The sequence below is a fragment of the Chinchilla lanigera genome, unplaced genomic scaffold, assembly GCF_000276665.1.
Source record: "Chinchilla lanigera isolate Chin_1 unplaced genomic scaffold, ChiLan1.0 scaffold00010, whole genome shotgun sequence".
In the NCBI taxonomy this organism is placed as follows: Eukaryota; Metazoa; Chordata; class Mammalia; order Rodentia; family Chinchillidae; genus Chinchilla; species Chinchilla lanigera.
Genome location: NW_004955411.1, coordinates 91796 through 109943, shown reverse-complemented (window position 1 = coordinate 109943; position 18148 = coordinate 91796). Strand labels below are relative to the sequence as shown.

The window sequence follows — 18148 nt, the reverse complement described above, 5'->3', positions numbered from 1 at the left end:
AGAAAGAACAACAAAAAAGAAAGACCCAAATATTCCACCAAGACTTTTAGAACTAATAAATTCACTAAAGTAGTGGGATTCCAGAAACAGCAGCTGTCCTACACACCAATAAACTTACTGAGAATGAAATCAGGAAAACTGTCCCATTCACAATAGTCTCAAAAAAAAAAAAAATTAAATACCCAGTAACAAATCTAAAGATGTAAAAGACCTCCACAATGAAATTTATTTTCTAAAAACTTGAAAAAAGAAATTAAGATCTAAAAGGTGGGGAAAACCTCCCACATTCATGGATTGGGAAAATTAGCATTAATGAAATGGCCATACCCCCCAAAATGTTCTACAGATTCAATGAAATACCCATTAAATGCCAATAACACTCTCCACAGATATCGAAAAACAATAATTAAAATTCATCTGGAAAGACAAAAGACAGTGAATAGTCAAAGTAATATTGAGCAAAAAGAGCAATGCTGGAGAAATGGTAATACCTGATTTCAAAATATACTATAGATCCACAGCAACAAAAACAGCATGGATTGTTTTGTTTTTGTCTTTGTTGTTATTTTGTTATTGTTTTTTCTGTTTAAAATAATAATAAAAAAAAAACTGCATGTGTTAAAATGAAAACAGATATCCAGTCCAATGGGACAGAGTAGAGAACCAAAAAAAATAAATCTACTTATATTCATCCAACTTATTATCACTAAAGCTACCAAAAATATATATTGAAGAAAGGAAAATTTCTTCAACAAATGTTGCTGGGAAAACTGGATATCCAACTACAGAAAATTGACACTAGACACCACTATCTCCTTGCATACAAAAATCAACTCAAAATGGATCAATGACCTTAAAGTAAGACCTGAAACTAGTAGAGGAAAACATAGAGAAAATACTGTAAGATATTAGCTTAGGCAACAATTTCCTGGATAGGATACAAAACCACAGGAAACAAAAGCTTCCACTCAGGAAGCAAAACCATTAAAAGAAACACAAGCTGCAGAATGGGACAAAGGTTTTGCCAGATATTCATGTGACAGAGGATTAATATTGAGAACATACAATTATAAATAACTAAAAAAAATTGACAAAAACCAAGTAATTCAATCACAAAGGGTAAATGATTTGAATAGATACCTCTCAAAAGAAAAATTATAAATGCTCAATAAATATATGAAAAATGCTCAATATTTTTAGGCATCAGGGAAATACAAATCAAAACTACTCTGAGCTATCTCATCCTAGTCAGAAATGGCTATTATCAAAAAGCATTGCTCCTGAGGAGATACCGAGAAAGAAACCTTTATATATTGTTGATGGGAATATAAATTAATAAACTCACCAAGGAAAATATGAAGGTTCCTGAAAAATCTAAAAATAGAACTGTGATAATTAATTGTGGTTTCAACTTGAACAAACACCTAGCTGACTGGGTCAGCATAGGTCTGGGTGTGTCTGGGTGATGGACTTACTGAAGATGGACCCTCCCCACCCCCAGTGTGGGTGGTACCAACCAACAGGTTTGGAGTCTGATTGCAATAAAAAGAGAAAGAGCCAGGAGGTCTCCCTTCTGCTATTCAGAGGTGCTCCAGGCTTCGCCATCACCTTTGCATGTCCGCTGAGCTTCCTGATACAGACTGGCCTGGGACTCTGCAGTGAGTGCACTTCGCACTCAATTTTCAGGCAGCCACTATGAGCCTACCTCATAAATCTTGTCCATACATATATTCTATTCCTCTGCAGACTTTGGTACCAGGACTGGCTCTAGGGAAACAGGAGTTGTGAGAAAAATCTCTTTCATGGCTTTAGTAATCTCTGGAGTTGTCACTCTAATTTGATGAGACCTTAAGCCAACATCCTCTCTTCTGACAACGTGTGGAATACTGATCGTCTGTGGTGCAGACTTTTTAAAGTAATGCCGAGTACGGGCCCAGTTGATTCTCCTAATTCACCACCTGGAAGATGCAAGAAATTTAGCAACTCTATATGTGATAATTTTGAATAATTTGGGCAGAGTGGGAAATATGATGCTGGCTGGTTATTCTTAACAACTGTAGACAACTAGAGAAGGAACACATTTTAAGGCCAAAGAGTGAGCTCATGCTCCTAAAATGCACAAGTTTTACCATGTTCCTCGCCATCTGAAAGCAGCTAGTTAACAGAAAGGTAGAATGACCTTCTGAAGATGCAGTTACAATTCCAGCTATGTGACAATACCTTGCATGGCTGGGGAAGGTTCTTCAAAGGGTTATATATACCTTGAATTAGCAACCACTATATGGAAGCCTGTCTCCCATAGCTGGGATTTACAGGTCTGGGAATCAAGGGATGGAGATGGGAATGGTACCATTAACCATTACCCCTAGTGATCCACTAGCAAAACTTTTACTTCCTGTTGCTGTGACCATATGCTCTGCTGGTCTAGAAATCTTAGTTCCAAAGGAGAGAAGGCTTGTATCAGGAAGCACAGCAACTGAGTCTCCTCATGCCTCTGAGGAAACAAGTTATGAAGGGAGTTACAGTGTTGGCAGGGGTAACTGACCCAAACTATCAAGAGGAAATTGGAATACTACTCCATGACAGAGGAAAAGTAGAATATACTTGGAGAGCAGGAGGTCCCTTAGGGCACCTCCTAGTATTACCATGCCCTGTTGGTGAAGTCAGTGGGAAACTACAACAACCTAACCCAGGGAGAATGACAAATGGCCCAGAACCTTCAGGAACAAAGGTATGAGTCACCCCATCAGGGTAAGAACCAAGACCTGCCGAGGTGCCTGCTGAAGGTCAGTGGAATATAGAATGGGTAATAGAAGAAGGGAGTTGTAAATACCATCTATGACTGCCTGACCCATTATGGAAATGGAAATCTTATTTTGCTAATATAATTGTACATATATGTACATATACTAAGAAGATATATTTATTTTCTTCTATCATAGATTTTTTTATTTTAAAAAATAAAAGAATGAAAACATTAACAAACATAATATTCTTTCTTAAATATTGTTAAACCTATATTATAATGTTTAAGTTATGGAACACTAGGAGTCAGAATCACCAAAAGAAAAACTCCACCTTCTATCTGGAGAAGGAATTGGTGCACTTACATTTGTATGCCAGGTAATTGTACTGTTAGGTGTAATTATGAAGTTATCATTGTATCTGGAGTCTAAGTATAGTTGAAAGGAGATGTGTCTGCTTGTAAAGATGAACAATGAGTGGACTTTGATTGGTAATGGTGGTGTCAACTTGAATAAGAAACACCTAGCAGACTGGGTTAGCACAGTTGTGGATGTGTCTGGATGACTGACTTACTGGAGACAGATGACCCACTCTGGATGTGGGTGGCACTACCCAATAGGTTTGCATCCTGGATGGAATAAAAAGGGAAAGGAGGAGGAAGTCTCAAGGCCACTTGTTAAGAGGAGCTCTACACTCCATCACCCTTTGGAAATCCATCTCCGGGTGTCCAGTGTGGACTCTTAAGGCTTCAAACACAGACCCTTCAGCTTCCTCATACAGACCGGCATGGGGCTCTGCAGCAAGCTCTAGGCCTTCAACTGGGACTGGTTCTCTGGTTTTCTAAAACATAGTTTTTGGTTTTCTGTATCATATATGTAAAATTCTGTTCCTCTAGTGAACCCTAACTGATAGAGGAACTACTGTATGATCCAGCTGTATCACTCCTGGGTATATAGCCAAAAGAAATTTAAAAGTGTTCAGAATAAATACCTGCATATTCCCACTTATTATGGTAATATTCACAATAGTTGAGATATAGAATCAGCCTAGCTACCTGTCAACAAATGAATAAAGAAAATGTGGCATATGTACACAATGGAGTATTGTTCACCTCTGAAAACGAATGGAATCCCATAATTTGCAGGGAAATAGATGGAAGTGAAGACATCATGGTAAGTGGAAGAAGCCAGACACAAACAGATAAGTATCACATGCTTTCTCTCCCAAGTTCGAGGCCAGCCTGGTCATAGTGAGATTGTCTGAAAATAAAAAATAAAAAGGACGGCTGACATAGCTCAGCAGGAAAGCACCCCCACATTCAATCTCCAAAGCTGAATTAAAAACCTGAAAGTAAAGGAATGTTAGGGGCCTAAAGTGGAGTTGGGAGGGAGAAAGAAAGGGACGGGCGAGAAAGGGAAAGCTGGGCATGATCAATGCACAGTATGTGCCTGGGTGGAAATATTACAGAGAGTCATTAATCTGTACGATCAACATGCACTAAGTAGCTATCGCTACAAAACTGTAAGAAATCTGGGGATGTATTAAATGACACCAAGAATGTGAAACTGGCAAAACCTAGAGAGATATATAATTTTTCAGTAAATGTATTGCATTAAATAAAGATTATGAGGACTTAATCAGTTAAGAGACAAACTGCATGTAGTTGAGGACTTTTCAGAATCCTGATTCAAACCACCAACTATAAATAAATATTTTGAAACAATCAGAAAAAAATTGAAAATAAACTGGTTATTGTGTGATATTTATCATTTTTTAAAATTTCTGTGTCATAGTAGCATGATGACTGTGTTCACTTTAGGTTCTTACATATTGAAAGAAAAACAGATTTTAAAAATAAAAAACTGCACAGTGGGAGAAAATATATGTAACATTACATCAACAAGGATTCTACATCCATAATAAAAACTTCTATCTTTTTCCTAAAATGAATAGTAAACTCACTTTGTTTGGTATGTAATTTTTAATACCAATGATTTGTTATATAACCTAGTTTGTATTTTTCTTACTTTAATCATTTTAATAGTTGAAGTTACTAAAATATGTAAGAAAACTCACAGCCATATTTTTACAGAGAGTGCACAGTAAAAATGTAAACATAGCTAGGGCAGGGAAGAAATACTGCACTGGATTATATTTCTCAATCCAAAACCGAACAAAATCTCATCTAATTAGAAGTGTTCCTCAAGTAATTAACCAAGTTGCAGGGTCAAGAATACATGATATATTTTTAAATTCCTGTTTAAATATAATATAGTAAAATTACTGTTTGCCATCATTTTTTTAAACAAATGCTATCTAATTGGGTCATTTTAAAAATTCACAATTCTTTTTTTCATTATATTGCCTCTTTTCCCAGTTCCTACTTTCAAGGTGAACTCAGCTGACACTACCGAATTAGTAAGATAGCTCAGTCTACTGCTTTAATTAAAATCAATGGATGTATGTTCCTGTATCAGCAATTCTAAATGTGATGTTTATGTATTTATTTTTGTGATTTTTGTAAATTTGACGAATTTTAAAGATTGTGAAATTGTCAGTTGGACACTGGAGAAAAAGGTGGCATGAACTCAAATTTCCTAGCAAGTTGAAGAGACCCAACCTAACCTGAAACATTCACTTCTCAATCCTTCTCAATTCTAAGAGAGCAAATAAAATTAGGTCTACTTCACTGATTTTTTATATTCAGACGTAATTACTTATGATGCACTAGAGGATGTTCTGGGAATGTTTTTATGGCTCTTTGGGGCATCATATAGTTGAGTTCACTGTGTATTTTTATTCACTTAAAAGGTCTGGATCATTTCTATTTCAATCATCATGGCTCCATAGTCGCTGTTGTGAGAGGATATCGTACGTTACTTACTGTTAATTTCTGGTCAGGAATGGAGCCCCAAAGTAACAACATTCCCGTTGTAATTATAAATCACTTAATACATGTTTTATACCACAGCTGTGCTCCAAATACAGCGCCTCTTTCTACCCTGAAGTGTTATAAGTCTTAAGGAGAAAGTCTAGTGCTAGACTAGTGACATATTGATGAGGACTTAGGACTTAAGCAGAGTGATGATTCTAATCATCTTTCTGAACTTAAAACTCTTCCCTTTTAAGGACATCAACTAATCTCTGAAAATAAAAATGCATAGCACTTACGTGGAAAACAAGAGAAACATAGAGAAACTCTAAACAAGAGAAACATAGAGAAACTCTAAAATTTAGAGTTAGTGATAAAGACACAGAATACTGTTAAGATAGTCATACTACTAATTTCTCTTAGTTCACAGCAAAGAAAGGTGTATGCTAATGTTGTTTGAAAATTAAATGCTGATAATATCGTACTCTGAGTAACTGATTTAAAGATAACAATACGCAATGTATTAACCATTGTTACCCTCCTATTAGCTTGTTTTGAAATTTTGATTTATTTCTCTTTAAAATAGAAAAAGAAAGAAACAGAATACTATCAAGTGAAAAGTCCAGAAAAATAACCACTGGCTAGATGTGGAGCATCACTTTCACCCAAAGGAGCAGTTCACCTAAGGTTCTCAGTGACCGCTAACAATACTTTGCACAAGAAGTGGAAGCCATAGTCTCCACAGTAACGCATCTGTGTAGTCTGCTGGACAATAAGAAAATGAACGCTGTAGTCTCAAAATTATGATTGTTTTTAGTCATCAAAATGTTCTACAAACCACTATATGAAAGCATTCTGTGGCCTGTAGAATATTAGGCTGGATGTTGGAAAAGTGAGTTTAGTCCAGTTCTGCAATCACTGAACTTTAAGCAAGAAAAAAGATTCCCTGTGACTCTAAGAGACTTGATTTTGTCTTCTATTATATATGCAATTTTAACCAGTCTGATATTTTTTGAGTCTATGATGAACTATAAAATCAATTTATATGTGTTCCTCTTATCATCTTTCAAATAGAAGTATTTTGATGCCAATTTGTGACCTTTTTCCAAAATCAACAACAAATTATTGACATTTAAGAAATGAGTCTAAGAGCCAAGATAATTACTCCAATGGATTAAATACATATATACAACATTGACTGAACATATGGTTTAGAGTCCACCTTTCCTCGTCTGAATTCCTCACAACCAGTAACATCTAGGAGTTTGCACAGAGTTCTGCACCCAGAGACTTGTCTCTCCAGCAGTTGTACACTTGCCGATGACCACCTGGCACGCAGCCCTGGTCCACCCCTCACTCCTGACAAACTTGTCTAACCGTGCTTAGCCAGCTTCTTCACTGCAAGAATCAACGAGGCACAACAGCATTTCCTGGACTGTGTACCGGTCATAAAGAACAATAATGCTCAGGCTATCATAAGGCTAAACAATGAACAGTAAGCAACTGCACTCCATGTTTTACCACCCCTTCATCCCTGCTTTCAAGAAATATCTTATATATACCTTTTGTATCCCACACAGCCCTTACCAGTATTAAACTCATAGGACATACTTAAATGTGAGTTGTATCATTTATTGAAACCCTACTTGTGTCAGGCTTTGGGTTAGAGATAGAAGAAAATTAGTATGAAGAATGTCATAGTTCTTTTATTGCCGAGTCAGCTAAACAATAAAGAAAACAATCAGAGTTATGGAGTAATTTCAACATAGCTTATAATAATTACGATTAGAGGATGATAGAAACATTTAAGATATAAAACAAAAAATAACAAAAACTCACAGTAGTACCTATACTGGAAAGACCTTAAACTCATTCATCATTTATGTCCTTAAATGAAAATATCCATTGGAGTTCAATTTGAACTGAACTAAATGTGAATATTTGTCTCATTGAAAATCTGTTTCTTTTTTTTTTCTTCTTGAGGCAGGAACCAGAGACAAAACATTACAAAGTTTCAAGTTCCATGATAAAGAAGGAAAAAATGGGTTTTCTTAGATGGGATGAAATCATGTTTCCATGTGAACCCTGGGCTGGTTTGTGGAGATGAAGTAGGCAATTTGGGCTAATTTCAACAATAAAAATTAATTTGGTGATTTAAAAAATTTACCCATCCTATCATGAAGGTAATTTTCAAATGATAGCTAAATACATGCAAAACATTTCACTGGGTTACACCTTATCATTTGTTTAATCAGCACCAACTTTACCTGGCAAGAATATAATTTAAATTGGAAACAATCCAATGAACTAAACTGTGCCAGAATCAACAGAATCTGGAATCTGGTTGGCCTTGGATTTCAATGTTGAAGCAAGAGTGGGGACAAAGGCTTCTCCTATTACAGACCAGCAAAGCTGTGGGTTTAATAGCTTTTACTGAATCATGATAACTAAAATAGACCTAACAGCTTATTACAGTCGTTTACTTTTTTTTAAATTTGGAGTTTTTCCCCAAAATTAGAGGACCATTAGATCATGGTATATATTTGTTAAGCCAAACAAAGAGACACCAAAATACTTACAGTGTACACTAGTGATTTAACAATGCTCTCGCATCACATATTTACATTTATTAAAACTTTTTACACTTACTTAAAAGTTATAGGGGGATTGGTTCCAGAGTTGGAGTTCGTTGTGTCTGAGTGATTACTTTCAGACACACCAAGAAGAGCCAAAGGACAGCAGTACCTATCTGAGCAACCAGCAGAATTAAACGCTGTTAAGTCCACAGCCTTGATCACCTCTTTATTAAGTCTAGTAACTGTTTCTTCACTGAGATTTGCACAAGTGACAGGCCATCCCCAAACTAAGAAGCTCACTGCTAATTTATAAAGCATTATTTCTTCTCTGACTTATTTGTATGTTCCTTTCTTTCCTTCCTTTCATGAGCAGGCTTTATGAGATAAGAGTCTTTGACTCACTCCATTTACTCACCTTCTGCTAAATCTCCACCTCATCACAATCAGTTGCTCTGACAGTCTGAGTAGCTCTTCCCCTCTGTAGTGGATTGACAACTCGTGGTCAACTTATAACCCCCAGATGAACTGAGTAAGCATGGTGCTGGGTGTAGGAGGCCCACCTGGGAATTGTTGCCAGCCGCATAAGAGGCAGACCTGGAGAAGAAGTAAGGATGTTGGGAGCTAAGAAGGGGTGTTGGGAGCTGGCAGAAGCTGTAAGGAGCTGTTGATTCTTTTGGAGGAGCTTGTCATGCTTGCTTTCCTGATGAACTTGGCTGTTTACATCCTCCAAGGAGCTCAGGACCTTATTGGTAGTGAGAATAGCTTCAGTTCACTTTGGGAGAGCACTAGTCCTCACTTTGAGCATCACTTCCTGGCTCCAGAGGGGAAGATCATGCACTGCCAGTCTCCTGGAGAAGTTTACTGAGTTGGCTTTCCTGAAGGGAACTCAGCTGTCTGTCTTGATCGTCAGAGAAGCTTGGGGCCTCACTGTTGCAGAGGATAGCTGTGGTACTTTTCTTGGGGAGCTCTGGTTCTCATTTTGAGCGTCGCTTCCTGGCTCCAGTGTAGATCCCTCAGCCTGCTAGCGCAGAGCCTTCATCCCACTGGTACAGACTTTCTAGATTTCACCACTGACTTTTGGGCCTTCCCAGCACAGATCTGTGAAACAGGCCTGCATGAGATATTGTTATGGGCTCTAAGCCTCCAGTTAGACTCATGGAAGGCACTGTGATGAGCTGCAGGTCTTCAGCTGGACTCAGGCAGGACATTATCATGGGATCCAGGCCCGCGGCTAGATTCTTTGGTCTTTAGTGTGTGGACAGATTTCCTGCACTCTTTTACATATCTTTTACGAGATTCTTTGGGTGACTAATAAATCATCTTATAAAAATGTGTCCTGTATTATATTGTTCTCCTTTATAAAACCCAGAACTATAACACCTTCCTGTCCTCTCATTTATCCTGGACCTCTGATTTCCAAAGACCACAGAGAATAGGATGTCTTATATTGTGTTTATATTATCTTTGGGCCCCTCCCCTACTCCCGACCTGCCATCCTCCACCTGAAGAAGTGTCTATCATTCTCAGCTACAGCACAAACAACTATACATCCATCAGGATGGAAACATTATTGGGTATTTCCCCAGATCTAGGCTTTTTTGTACTTCCTTGCACATATTGCTAGAAACTGCAGTTAACAGAGTAAGGAGCTTAAAGTCTTAATCTGCCACCCACAGCATGACTTAAAACAAGTTTCTTAATTCTCTCTGAACCTACTGCCTTATCTTTCAGTAATTCTCTATACATTATTTCACATGTTATAGGCAATTAGTTAAGTTTTTTCCTTGCATTATTGCAGATATTCCTTCATACTGAGCTACATCTCCAGACATGTTTTCAATTTTCATTTTGAGATATGGTCTTATAAATTGCTAAATTGCTCAGGCTGAGCTTGAAATCAGGGTACTCCCGCCTCTGCTTCACAGAGTGCTGGGATGGCAAATATAAACCAACATTCATAGCTAGTTCAATATTTTAACAGCTCACAATTGGCAAGATCTTTTTGCCACAGTGGTGATAGATTTATACTAGCCTATCTGTACCTTCTGAGATGACTTTGCTTGAGGCCGCACATCCGTGGAGTGACTGGCTAGGACAAAGTGTACAGAATGTGGCTGTGGAATGCGATACACACCACTGGGACTTGGGATTCGTTGCTGCATTAGAGGCTGCGTTCTAGCCAAACAACCAAAAGGCCAATCCAGACACCATCAAATCCCACACAGAAGACCAACATTATTATTTTTGGAGTGTTTACTTTGGGAAATTCATATTTTAGCTTTGAAACTGTGAACCAATAGAGCTAGAAGGAGATACACGCAAATATACAAACAGCAAAAGGACACCCTCTCTGCTTACACATGTGTAACTCCCTTTCGGCAAAGGAAATCTTTTAAAACCCAACCCACAATAGGATGACTTAAAGAGGGGCACAGAATTCTGTGTTTTCTCCTTTTATTCTTCTCTCTGTTATCCAAATAATTCCCACTTGAATCATGAGCAGAAACCCTTGATTAAGGCCAACTCCATGCAGATGTAAGACTACCCAGCAGTACAGAGCTAATGCTGATTCAGTGTTATTCACAGCTTCTGAGCAAGAAAAGACGCCAGTTCAATTCCTTTCTCTAACCACCTGTAGAATCTTGCATTTGTATTTTCTTAACTCATCTTTGACTTGGGCCAAAACTCCCTTTGAGAGCTTGGCTGGATTTTTCCACATATCCCAGCACCTTTAAACAAAGAAAATTTTTACGGCATCTTCTGCCTCAGTGTGTTTTTTTAATTTCATAAATAAGATTACTATGCAATCATTTCTTTCTGCAAATTAAGTGCAGGAAAATAAATTTAAATTAATATAAATTTATAGATTTAGGAGAGTCTTAAGTATTCCAAACAAATTATAAGTATTTCCTGTTTAAGCAAATATCTCTTTCAGTAGTATACATATACTTCACATATGAGAGTTCTTATAAAAACATGGCTAATCTATCTTTTAAGCAACATTTTAAGCTGTAGAGTTTGTACTAATTATAAAATATATTAAGTTTGAAAAGAAATCAAGTTGGAAAGTAATATTCTCAAATATAATTGAAATATGTTTTGATGAAATGAGACTATGGACACTACAGAGCTTCACTGAATGGTATCTTCTTCTAGACAGCTAGGCCAGTCAATGACAAGGACTCCACTAGGTGGGACCATTCTCCCTGGCAATGGGAAGCCAAACTACCAGGTAAGTTGAGGCTTTACCTTCAACAACTCAGCTACCAGGCAAGAACAGAAATCCACCCAACCTGCAACTCTTTCTTCCCGCCACAACAGTGACAACCAAGAAATTTTGGTGACTGAGAAGAATATGAATTGCATACATTTAATGAGTAAGGTACTTCCCTATGGAGAGAAATAAGAGGGAACAGTCCTTTAGGAAGATGAACCACATGACCAAGAGGAACCAGAAAATCCTTCCAACCCATTTTCATTATTTTACACACATTATTTTACACACAGAAGAGGTTAAATACTCTAATCAATATTAAATAGACAACAATGATACAGCCAATATCAAACCTGGGTCCATTGGCCCCAAAACTGTGTTTTCTCCAGCCTTCCACGCTGCCTGGCTTAAAATAGGACAAGGTTTAATGCTACTGTCTAGAAAGAACCTGGAACCAGCACGTGGCTTAACGACCTGCAGGCAGCATCCCTGGAACCTCAGGCAGATCACATACACTCAGCACTGGGCATAGCCCTCCAACGCTAGGAGCAGCACTGCGAAACACCAGCCAAGCGAGCTTCCAGATCACTGAGCCCTCAGTCGGTTGGAGGACGCACATGCAACAGGAGACAGGAGGCCAGTCCCAACCATCTCACTGCTACGTTATGTTTCTCTTTCTGTGATACTGACATGCTACACGAAGTATTAAAAATCCTGTGACCCCAAATGACAAGACACTCATTGCTTGATCTGTACTATAAAATATCTGAATATAATTTAGTACTTTTAAAAGGTATGCATCTAAAATGTTTACAGATCACCAGCTGAGTACAAAACATTCTGAGGCACCTTGTTTACAAATGTAGAAAAACTATTAATATTCAATACTCTTGTATTCATAACAGTTCTCTAACAGTATGACCAGGCATAAAAACAACTGGCTTTGGCCAGGGACGTAGGTGAGCAGTGCAGTGCCTGCCTGGCAAGCACAAGGCCCTAAGTTTGAGTCCCAGTACCAAAGAACAAAAACAAAACAAAACAACTGACTTTGTAAAGAAAAAATTAGAATAAGTTCACGGAAATTGTCGATCACATAGCTGTTCTTCTCTTAATATGTTCCCTAACACTGCTTACAATCCAAAGCTTTTAACAGTATAAAATCACCACATGGGTTGTTATTGTCATAGATCTACAAAACATCTCCCTCTTAGAAGTAACACGTGTCCCTTACTCATTTCAACCACAAAAATATACATATGTAATGCTCTGTGGTTTCTTTCACATGAGCAGCATTTTAAAATAATTTCTATATTCACGTTGTGAAATGAGAGTCGTTAATTTATTCAAATGCCTTTTAATTCTTAAAGCAATTGTCCTGTTTCTGTTCCTCCTCTTGAACGTATTGTGAAATAATGAACACATTTGTGGGGCATTTCTGAACTAGCAGTCATCTTTTTTCAACCGACTTTTAAATCTTGGAATTTTATTATTTTCTCAAGTAAAACTAAAGAGATTCTATTATTGTCCTGTCTCTAATTCAGATATAATTTTATGCTTTCTGTCTACATACATCAAAGAGAAGAAGAATTAATTGGTTTAAATCTATGTAACCACTCCAAGTGATTAACTAAAGCAATGATTTCATTAAGTGCCAGGATCATAAAAGTAACAGTTTATTCTCTGAGAAAATTATTCTGGAGGTGAAGCGTTATTTTCAAAGTTTGTTTGTTTTTCTTCTGGTACCAGGAATCAAACTCATGACCTTGCACTTGCCATGCAGGTGCTGTGCCGCTGAGCTAAATCTCTAGCCCCTTCATTATAATTTTACCTTTAAAGTCAATATACAGGGGTAATGCTGAAGTGGCTGAAAGCTTTTTAAATAAGTATTTAAGATAAGAAATAAAACTTGGTTTATAAAGTATATTAGCAAAAATTGCAGTCAAACATGTATTGCATAATTGAAGCATATCTATTTGCTGTGATATTATCATGATAAATTCCACTTCATTACACAATAAAGACAGCATTTTTCTCAAGCAGGTGACTTTTGTTGCAATTAATATCTTGCTGAATGACATTTTATTCATTTTTGAGAAAAGATTTATTAAATATCTGAAATATGTAGTATTTGATATTATAAAGATATTAAACAGAGTTCTTGCAATCAAGGCAATTTACTATAAGGAAGAAGTTTAGTATAAATAAATCTTGTTTCCTCCATTAAACTAAGATTTAGGAATCAGCTAAACATTTACTTTAGACTTTTAAGCATACAGGAAGTTTCAGGAAATGTCATGTTAGAGAAATAGTAGCCAGACATGACTTGTACAAAAGGAATATGCAGAAGAAATTTGGTGCTGATAAAGTACAGAAAATGGCCTAAGGGAATCCAAGCAAATAACTAACACCATTTAGTCAGTCAGTATGCAAAAAGTTACCATCAGTGTCTCAGGATGAACATACAAAGCAAGTGTAATAATACTGGACATTACAAGTACTGCGCTTGCTTCTTATCAAGCTTACTTTAAATTGCTAAAGACTCGAGGAATATCATCAATCTTTTTATATTTTGTTTAGGAATGATTTTGTATAACTGAGAAGAATGAAATGCCATGTGGCACTCAAAGTTGAAATACGAAACGCTTTCCACATTCTTCATGAACTTATTCAAGAAAAGAAAGTTGCTACTAATCAAGCAAACTATTCACTCTTCAGACTGTTCTGTTACAAAGTTCTCCTAACCATAGGACCCTGGGAAACACTAATTACTGAGGTCTTACATAAGCCAGGCAATGGACTGAGCATGTGAATAAATTATTTCATTTGTCTACAGGCCCTTCAAGTTAGAACTACATTATGAGCTCCAAGTTTCATCGAAGCACAAGGCTCAGAAAGATTGAAAAAAGCTAGTCACATAAAAGCAGAACCAGAAGGTGAAATGATTATGAGGCCATAGGACCCCTGCTTCTCACTACAAATTGATTCACTGTGGTTCTTGAGACAAAAATCTGCCTCCTCCTAATGCATATTTTGTAGTTCTTCGTAATAAAATAGAGGAACTATTGTGTATACAATCCACAGCTTCCCCACCACTGACATTTGAGACTAGATAGCTCTACTTTTCTGCACATTTTAAGATGTATGTAACACTGCTGCTCTCCACCCACAACATGTACTAGCACTCCCTCCAGCTGTGACAATCAGAAGTGGTCCCACCTATGGCCAAAGGCCTCTAGGGCTTAAAATCTTGCACTGAAAATCACTGATTTAGCTGAGAGGTTTGTCTCATGATTAAAAATTAGACCTTAATTAATGAAATTAAATCTGAAATGTGTATTTAAGTATTAGATCTCATACTTGGAGCTAAGTTCACATTTTTTTGTCCCAAGAATAAAGCAATAAAAGGAACCCACTTGTTTAAAATGTCAAATAATTTGTTATTTAGTTTTCTCTCTTTCAGGCTTAGTTTAACCTTTATTCTTTTATAATCTATGTTTCAGGAGTATTGCTTTTTTTTAGAATGAAAATGTTTTCGAAATAGTAGATCAGGTATTCCCAGAAACCAATTTAAAAGCAAAGCAAGAAATCTGCTACACTCACAATTTCATGGCTTAATTTGATTTTTATCCCTTGGCTATGAACAATAGAGCCCTTCTGTTATAGTCAGGGTTTACAAAGTAATAGATTTAATACAGGACACATAATTTATAGGATTATTTTATAATATTCACTCAAAGAGTCAAATGCAGAAGAGTGCCAGAATTCTGTCTACAGCTGAGGGCCTGGATCCCATGGTGATGTCCTGCATGAGTCCAGTTGAAGACCTAGAGCCCATGGTGATGTACTCTGTGAGTTCAAGTGGAGGCCTAGAGCCCACGACAATGTTTCATGTAAGTCTGTATGAAGGGTCTGCACTGGGAAGGCCCAAAGATCAGTGGTGGGAGCTAGAAAGTCTGCACCAGTGGGATGAAGGATCTATTAGAGCCAGGAAACGGCACTCAAGGTAAGGATCAGAGCTCCCCCATAGAGAACCACAGCCATCCTCAGCAACAGTGAGGACCTGAGATCCTCCCACAATGAGAACAGCTAAGTTCATATCAGGAAAGCCAGCTTGACAAGCTTCTCCAGGAGAATCAACAGCCCACCACCTTCCCATCCAGTTCTCTCTTTATGCTGTTGGCAACAATCCTCAGGTGGGCCCTCCACACCCAGTACCATGCTGACTCAGTTCAGCTGGGTGTTACAAGTTGACCATTAGTTAATCCACCACACCTTGTGAAATGCAATGTTTCTCCGTTGTACTTTAACAGATAACTGAAAGACAAGAGGTTAATAATATTGCCTTTGAAAATTTCTATTACACTTCACTCATTCACATGATAATAGTGGTTATGTTTTGCATTACTTTCAATTTATACATCTGCAAAGTTCTAAGATCCCAGGCCTGTAATAAATTTGTTATATAACTTAGTCTTAAATACATTCAAAGATTATAATACAAAAAAAGGCACTGCTTCCCTAGGGAGTGATTTAAGACATATAATCTACCTCTTTGATGAATTGCAGATTTCCTAGAAGAAGACAAATCATTCCTTTAAATCAGTTGGGTAGGATAGTTCTAAAAGAAAATCCATCTGGTTACATTTAAAATTCAGAAGAAAACATTTACAAAAATGATTCTTTGACTTTCAGCCTAGATTTTCACATGCTTGTCAATTGGATATATTTTCATTCAGTTTTAATTCTTATACTTCAAAAACAGAAACTTCTAGGGAGGTGTTAGGAGAATTTCAAAGTAGATTACATATATCAGAACACCTAGACCCCAATAAATTAGCCTACCTCATAACTTTGGGGTGAGTGAACTAATCCTATGTCAATGATTTTTAGCATCTTTTGCATTTGAGATATCACCTGAGTTACTCACGCATTTTTTTTGTATTACATGCTGACAAGGTACGTACTGACAGAAGAGAAACCCTTGGTCTGTTCAGAATAAACATCTTTTGGAATAGTGTTACTGCAGTAATGGAACCACTCGTTTCTGGAATAAACAGTAGTCATGCCAATATTACTTTCTATAATAATCAGGTCGTGCACTAGCTGTGCTCTATTTGAGGACAGGACAGCAATAACATCAGAAAATGGAAGGACAGTGACATGGTGCACTTTCTGTATTCTCTGCTCCTTTTCTTGATTTGTCTTTCCCTTTCTATTGAACAGGAAAAGTGTTTCACAAATACGAAGGGAAAGGCCTGTACTTTCTTATTTTATATTTTATTTATGTTGTAAGCATATTTTTATTGGATAATAAAATCCACTGAAATGTCTTTTGGTTTCTCCAAATAAATGAATCATTAATTTTGAAAAATAAAAAATACATTAAATTCTACAAATTTAGGTACATGGCTCGTGTAAGTTTCTCTCTATGTTGGCAAAATTCATGGCTTCTAATGATAATTACAGCTATTACACTGGTTTTTCACCATAAATGAATCATAATCTAAAACATCATAAAAAAATTTAATCAGTGTAGAACTATATTTGTAAACCCATTCACGTAAACCACCTTATGTCAAAGATGCCTTGGAATACAATATTTTTATCTATCTCTGGTATAACAAAATGCACCGCGGTTCATCTTCATAATCATCACAAAGGGCTTTGCCTTCTGAGAAATAAACTGAATGTTATGCAATATTAATTAAAACTTCACATTGTAGTTGAATTTTCAGCTGCAAGGTGTTGAAGGATAATTCTGCATGGTGTTTTTGCACACTTTGTAGCAGCTTATGCTGCAGACTGTCATCCCACAGATGTCAAAAGACATCCCGTAGACCTCATATCTGTTTCCTAACCAGTGCAATAATGATGGCTTCTTTCTCTAGTCCAAACACTGGAGATATAGACTAGGACCTTTTTACAAGATTAGGGATGTCTTGAGCTCAGAGCTCCTCAGCAGTGACACAGACCCACTGGTATGCAGCACCCACTGGGATCCCTCCATATCAAGCCTGGAGAACATGTTGGGGAAAGCTGCCAATATAAATATAAAGTCCGTGCTGCCTGCTACACTGTGAGAAATAAAAGTCCTTTGTCCCTGACCCAAGAGTCTCATAGCTGCCAATATTTCATGAAACTGATCAATTAACTTGCCAGCATGCAAGCAGAGCAAAATCTCAGGCTCTTCACAGTTCTTGACATAAAAATAGCATACAAATAATTATTTGTTACCTCAAAAGCATAGATCACCATATATTACTGTATTGCATTACTTAGTACAGGCATTCATACCTTTCATTAGCAAAAGTATATGTTATAGTTTATACTTTGTGTAATACACAATTAAAACATAATTGCTACTTATTCCCTTTTTGGAATATGGAAACAAAGTTTTTAAAAATTCTGTTAAACACTTAAAAGAAAGATGTTTCTAAAAATCAGCAAATGTGGCTGAATCAACACATAAAAACAATGACACTATATGCTGTTGTTTTCCTGACACTGATCTATCTTACCAAGTTCAGTATGGAAAAAAAACCACATCAATATGAAAAATTTGATGAAAACAATGACATATTAGGTTTCATTTTGATAATTATGTTGAAACAGTATAGCTGGAAAGTACTCCATTATTTAACAAAAACTACTATTTGACTATCATAACAAGTGAACCAAATCACACCATTTTTCCACTTTACCACTGCTCTGTCTAAACTAATGGTCATGAAAACAGTGATA

General features: G+C 36.8%; 1 protein-coding gene across 3 annotated transcripts in view; it reads right to left on the bottom strand.

Moving 5' to 3' along the window:
• Col21a1 (collagen, type XXI, alpha 1) overlaps positions 1 to 18148 on the bottom strand; it is a 192346-nt gene that overhangs the window by 150578 nt on the left and 23620 nt on the right. The window contains exon 1 of one of the 3 annotated variants that reach the window (XM_005377583.1): positions 3857 to 4002. The exons of the other annotated variants lie outside the window; for them this stretch is intronic. The gene's annotated coding sequence lies outside the window, so the exon portion shown is untranslated. Of the gene's footprint in view, positions 1 to 3856; positions 4003 to 18148 lie in introns of those variants that run through there. 3 annotated transcript variants of the gene reach the window in all.